Genomic DNA, 6,000 nt, shown 5'->3' on the forward strand with positions numbered 1-6,000 from the left:
TCAAAGACAGAAACAGTCATGTTTTGATTATATTAATCTCCCTTGGCTGTCTATTTCATCATTCATTATTCACGATTTATGAAGTCCCTACCATGAGGCAGGCACTGTTCTAGGCTCCTTTACTCAAGCTTCTTCTCACTGCCATTATTAATATTTAACTAATTCACTAATTCTACATATATTTCTTGAGTGTCTGCTCTAGGCCTGGTACACTCTTGCTTTGGAGACCAAAAAACATGTTAAGGGGAAAGGGAGGGGAGGGGGCAGGAGTTAATCTTTTATATACAATATGATTAGGGAAGGGTTCTCTATTAAGAGATTGAATAGAGCAGAGATCTGCAGGAAGTGAGGGAGTGAGTGGACTTCTTGGGAAAGGACACTTAAATCAGAGGGAACAGCAAGAATAGATTCCATGAGACAGAAGCATGCTTGATATTTTAAAGGAAATGCAAAAAGCCAGTTGACTGGAGTGGAGAGGTGAGAGGAAGAGTGGTAGGAGATAAAGTCAGAGAGGTAGAAGGGCCCTGTAGGCTTTCCTCTGTTTTGAGCAGAAGAGTGACCTAACACTTCAGCTTGAGCCCCACTTCCTTCATGAAGCCTCCCATAATCAATTTATTCTAGAATGATCTTTCTCTTATCTGTATCACCTTGTATGTATCACTCATTTAACATTTATCATCTAATACCTTTTAGTTAAAAACAAAACTTCTAATGTATGTAGCTCATCTCCTTAACTTATGGTTTCTCAACCTGGACACTGTTGACATTTAGGGTCAGAAAATTATTTGTTGTGAGAATGTCTTGTGCACTGGAGGATGTTTAAAAACATTCCTGGCCGCTACCCCCTAGATACCTGTAGCACTACTCTTCCCTCCCAGTTGTAACAACCAAAAATATCTCTAGATATGACAAATGTCCCCCGGGGGGGAAAATCACCCCTTGTTAGGAGCCACTAATTTAGCTAGACTGTAAGCCTTTTGAGAGTAGAAATTCATTTTTCTTTATTGTTTCCTGTAGTTCTTTCACTATTGCTATAAGTAAAAGGCATTCAAATATTTTAAATAAATGAAACGTAATTTCCACTGCCTCTCCACCAAAGGGAATATGTATATGTGCCTCTCTATAAACAAATATAATAAACAAAAATCCAAACTTACAAAACACAAAATAAGTAAGCTCCCCACGTGTAGGTACTTTGTTATGTTCGCTGCTGCATCTCCAATACAAAAATCAGTATTCTAGCAGATAGCAGGTGCTCAATAGTAATTGTTGAATGAATAAATGAAATTATGGGTTTTTATTGGATTTACTGCAGGAGTCATTAAATATCAGCTATCTCTGTTGTTTATCCAAGAAGAACTGGTTTTAAGTCTTTCAAATCTTTTCCATCAGCACCCCCTAAACTATATACTCAGTGGAATTTATACATAATAGTATTGTATCATCATATTCTGAGTCTATCTAATTCATAAAAGATGAATATTGGCAATGGTGCTCAGTAGTTGAATAATTACTGGAATTGGGAAGAAATAGCACCCATGTTTGTTTTTACAATACCACACAATAAAGATATACACTAACTATCAGAACACAGTTGAAGTCTTTTGTATTGTTCTACTGACAATCTGCTGATAGTGCATCTCCCTGATAATTAAGGTGTCTTTTGAATAGTTATCACACCTATGTATGAATGTTCTATGAAGGCATTATAAGCACCTGTTTTGGGATTAATTACACAATAATAGAATAAGTAAGAGAAATGACTTTTAGAGCCAATAATAGGTATCCTTTAGGTTATTGATTTTTTCTCTCCCCTGAGATCTGGACAATTTGTTATAGTGCCCTCCAGAGCTTAAAATAGTAAAAGCAGGTGCTCCACTACTTTTATTTCATGAAACTGTGATGTTCTGAGATACTCAAAACACTTCAAATACAACGTGAAATTTATTTTGGTAGTCCATTAAATTTGGTGCAGATTATCTGCCACATTGATTTTCCTCATCTTTAAAATTGGGCTAATGAAAGTATTCACAGTAGTTGAAAAATTAAGTTAGTTCATATAGATAAAGTGCTTAAAACTGTGTTTGGCACATACTAAGAGTTCAGTAAATGCTAGCAATTGTTATTATTATTCTGAAAAGAAGATACAGGCATAACATAAGATCATAGAATTCTAGAACTACAGGAGCCATTATATACCCACTAACTAGTTCAGTGTTCTTCATACTGTGGGTGGTAAGGCATTAATGATGTCATGAAGTCAATTTATTGGGTTACAACCAGCCACTAAAAATATGAAAAAGTTTAGAACAGAAAATGTCAGAGTACCTCACACATACATAGTCATGGTAAAGATTGCTTCATAAAATTTTTATTTTAGATTTGTTGGTATGTACATGTGTATACTGCATCATGATGTAAAATGTTTTTCTTACTATAGATTGTGACCAGAAAATTTTTTAAAAACGCCTGCTATAATTCAACCCTCTTTTACTACAGTGAAGGAACTGAGGCCCAGAAAACAAGACTCTTGTGACCAAGATCACACAGTGGTAAGTGACAGAGCATCAGAACTATTAGCCAAGACTCCTGCTTATTAAGCCGATGTCCTTTCCACGACATGAGGTTGCACAGATCCTGGATTATCCCCCTGATATATCAGTTTTTTATTGAATAATCTTGTTTTGGTTATTTTTATTTGAATAATCTTGGTTGATCTTCTCATTCATTTAACTATTCTTTCATTTATTTGCCTCATTCCCTGGCCATGTGCATTGGGCATTGGAGGTACACTTGTAGGTTCATCAAATTCATAAGATTATAACAGTATGAGTAGAGATGTGGGGGAGGAGGAAGAACAAGTGTCATGACTAGTTGGTGCTAAAAGGATGTGTAGAGTTCAGATGCTATCTCAAAGAGTATTTAGGTAAGCTATCCAAACATCACCACGGTAACAAGAGAGGGCCTGAGGGTGGCTGCCTGGCAACCAGAGCACTACAGCCTCCAGCATAATGCTGCCCTTTTCCAACATATTTCTCTTTTAATGCTGCTTATGATGATTTTATTAACTAAATTGTCTCTATATACAAGGATGTATCTGCACAGCTTATAATACTCCCTACCTCATTGGAATCAAGGATGTTCCTATGTTACCTTTCTATCAGATGGCAAATCTGTTTTGATTTACTTGTCGAATGTACTTAAACAGAAGTCTCTAACACAGGCTCACCATAACAATGGTTCCAGACTCCTTTTGCCCCTCTGTATCTCAAACAAATGTTCCTGTTTGTCTGCATTCCTTTGCTTATCCTGAGCACATATTAGATGCACGATAAATGATTGCTGCTGTCCTCACTTCTTTTCTGTTCATTCAAATCCTACTATTTTCCATAAATATCTCAGTGTGTTAGCTTTTCTTCTGAGTCTCAATATTATATATCTGTAAGAGAGTTGGATTTTAGAATATGGATTTGATCATTTTCTTTTTTTAAATATTTATTTATTTGGTTGCACCAGCTGTTACTTGCGGCTCGAAGGCTCCTTAGTTGCGGCAGGTGGGCTCCTTAGTTGCGGCATGTGAACTCTTAGTTGCGACATGCATGTGGGATCTAGTTCCCTGACCAGGGATCAAACCCTGGCCCCCTGCATTGGGAGCGCGGAGTCTTAACCACTGAGCCATGAGGGAAGTCCCGGATTTGACCACTTTCAATTTATTAGGTCTCTGTTTCTCTGATTATTAGATGAAGGGGGACTGACTGTAAACTCTCAGTATTCTACAGATTAATTTATTCCCATTTGCCTTCATTGGTCATCCTAACATCATGTATCTAGCATGCTTCAATGTTTACATTCCTCCTCTCAAGAATTTCTGTTTGTTGAAATGTGTGGCTACAATTTGATGACATTTTGGAAATCCAAACACCAGTGTTTATGCTGGGTTGCCTTACATGAAATAGAGCTGGGTCAGAAAGTTGGTTCTCAGTAGGCTATTTATCTAAAGATGTTTGTGTTAGTTTATTATTAAAATAACAGCTTTATTGGAATATAATTCACAAAACATACAATTCATTCATCGAAACTGGAGAATTTGATTGCTTTTCGTATACTCAAAGAGTTGTACGTCCGTGGCCACAATCTAATTTTAGAATATTCTATCATGCCATAAAGGAACTCTATACATATTAGCAGCTACCCCCAATTCCAGCTCCCTGCCCCAGCCACTGGGAACCAGTTATCTACTTTCTGTCACTATGGATTTGCCTATTCTAGACATTTCATATGAATGGAAACATACATTGTGTCTGAGTACTTTCATTTAGCATAATGGTTTCAAGTTTCATCCATGTTGTAGCATACTTCATTTATTTTTTTGTTTGCTGAATAATATTTCATTTTATGGATATACGACATTATGTGCATCAGTTCATCAACTGATGGACATTTGGGTTGTGTTCACCTTTTGCTACTATGAATAGGCTGCTATGATATTAGTGTATGAGATTTTGTGTGGACATGTGTTTTCAAACCTCTGGTATAGATACCTAGGATTGAAATTGCTGGGTCATATGGCAATTCTGTTTAACTTTTTGAGGAACTGTCAAACTGTATTCCAAAGTGTTGTGTTATTTTATATTCCCACTAACAACATACAAGAGTTTCAATTTTTCCACAACCTTGCCAACATTTGCTATTGTCCGTCTTTGTTTACCTTAGTTTATCTTAGTGGATGTGAAGTGATATCTCATTGTGGTATTGATTTGTATTTCTGTAATGACTAATGATTTTTAGCTTCTTTTCTTTGTGCTTATTGGCCATTTTAATATCTTCTTTGGAGGAATGTCAATTCAGATCCTTTGCCTATTTTTATTTTTTATATACTTATTTAATTTTTTTTTCCTTTGCCTATTTTTAAATTGAGTTGTCTCTTGATTATTGAGTCCTGAGGTCTTTATATATTTTGTATGTTCTAGGTACAAGTCCCTTATCAGATATATGATTTACAAACATTTTCTTTGAAGATGTGGATGTATCTTAATTTTCTTGAATGCGTCCTTTGAAGAATCTGCTTTTCCTTCTCCTCCTCCTTATTCATTTTACTCATCTTATTCTTTGCCATTTTCATCTTAGCATATTGAACCTGTTCATTTAAGGCATCATTATCATCTCTGATAGCTTCTCTTGAGTGATGTTCTACTGATCCTGGGACTCATAGAAAATGTGCTCCACTTCATCTGCAGTAAGGATAGCTTCAGCAGCAGCATTTAGGGATCCTTTCTTGGGAACTTCAAGAGGACAAAAGCAATTAAAGAAGGAATCATTATATACCCACTTGACTGGCAAAAATGAAAAAGTCTACAAATGCCAAGTTTTGTAAAGGATGTCATGCAATAAACCACCGGTGGGAGTGTAAATTTGTTCAATTAGTTGTAAAGTTAAACATGCGCATACCATATGATCCATAAATTCTCCTTTGTATATACCCAAGACTAGTGTTTGTCAAAGGAGAAGATGGTATTAACATTTCGTGGGGGAATGATTTTTATTTGTACTGGGTAGTACGAAACAGTATAGGATGTTTAACATCTGGCCCTAACCCTCTGAATTCCAGTTGTACTCCCTAATCACTGTGACCATCAATACTTCCCAGGTGAGAACCACTGGCCTAGAGAAACTTTAATAGCTGCACTAGTACATATGTAAAAGAATGTTCAGTAGCATTATTCATAGTAACTCCTAACTGGAAACAGCCCAAATATTTATAATAGGAGAATGAATAAATAAATTGTGGTGTAATCACACAATGGAATACCCTGATAACCTCATGATGCCAGCATACCAGCCCTCACTTGATTATATCCAGGCTTTTTAATTTAAGAGTAAAATAATCTTTCTATCTTGTTTAGCCACTCTTTTTTTCAAGTCTCTAAAAAATATGGGTTTGAAAATTAATGTGACTTGGAAATGAGCCCTGGTCTTTGGTAAGGACCCCATTAAACAAAT

This window comes from Mesoplodon densirostris, chromosome X (genome assembly GCF_025265405.1).
Source record: "Mesoplodon densirostris isolate mMesDen1 chromosome X, mMesDen1 primary haplotype, whole genome shotgun sequence".
In the NCBI taxonomy this organism is placed as follows: Eukaryota; Metazoa; Chordata; class Mammalia; order Artiodactyla; family Ziphiidae; genus Mesoplodon; species Mesoplodon densirostris.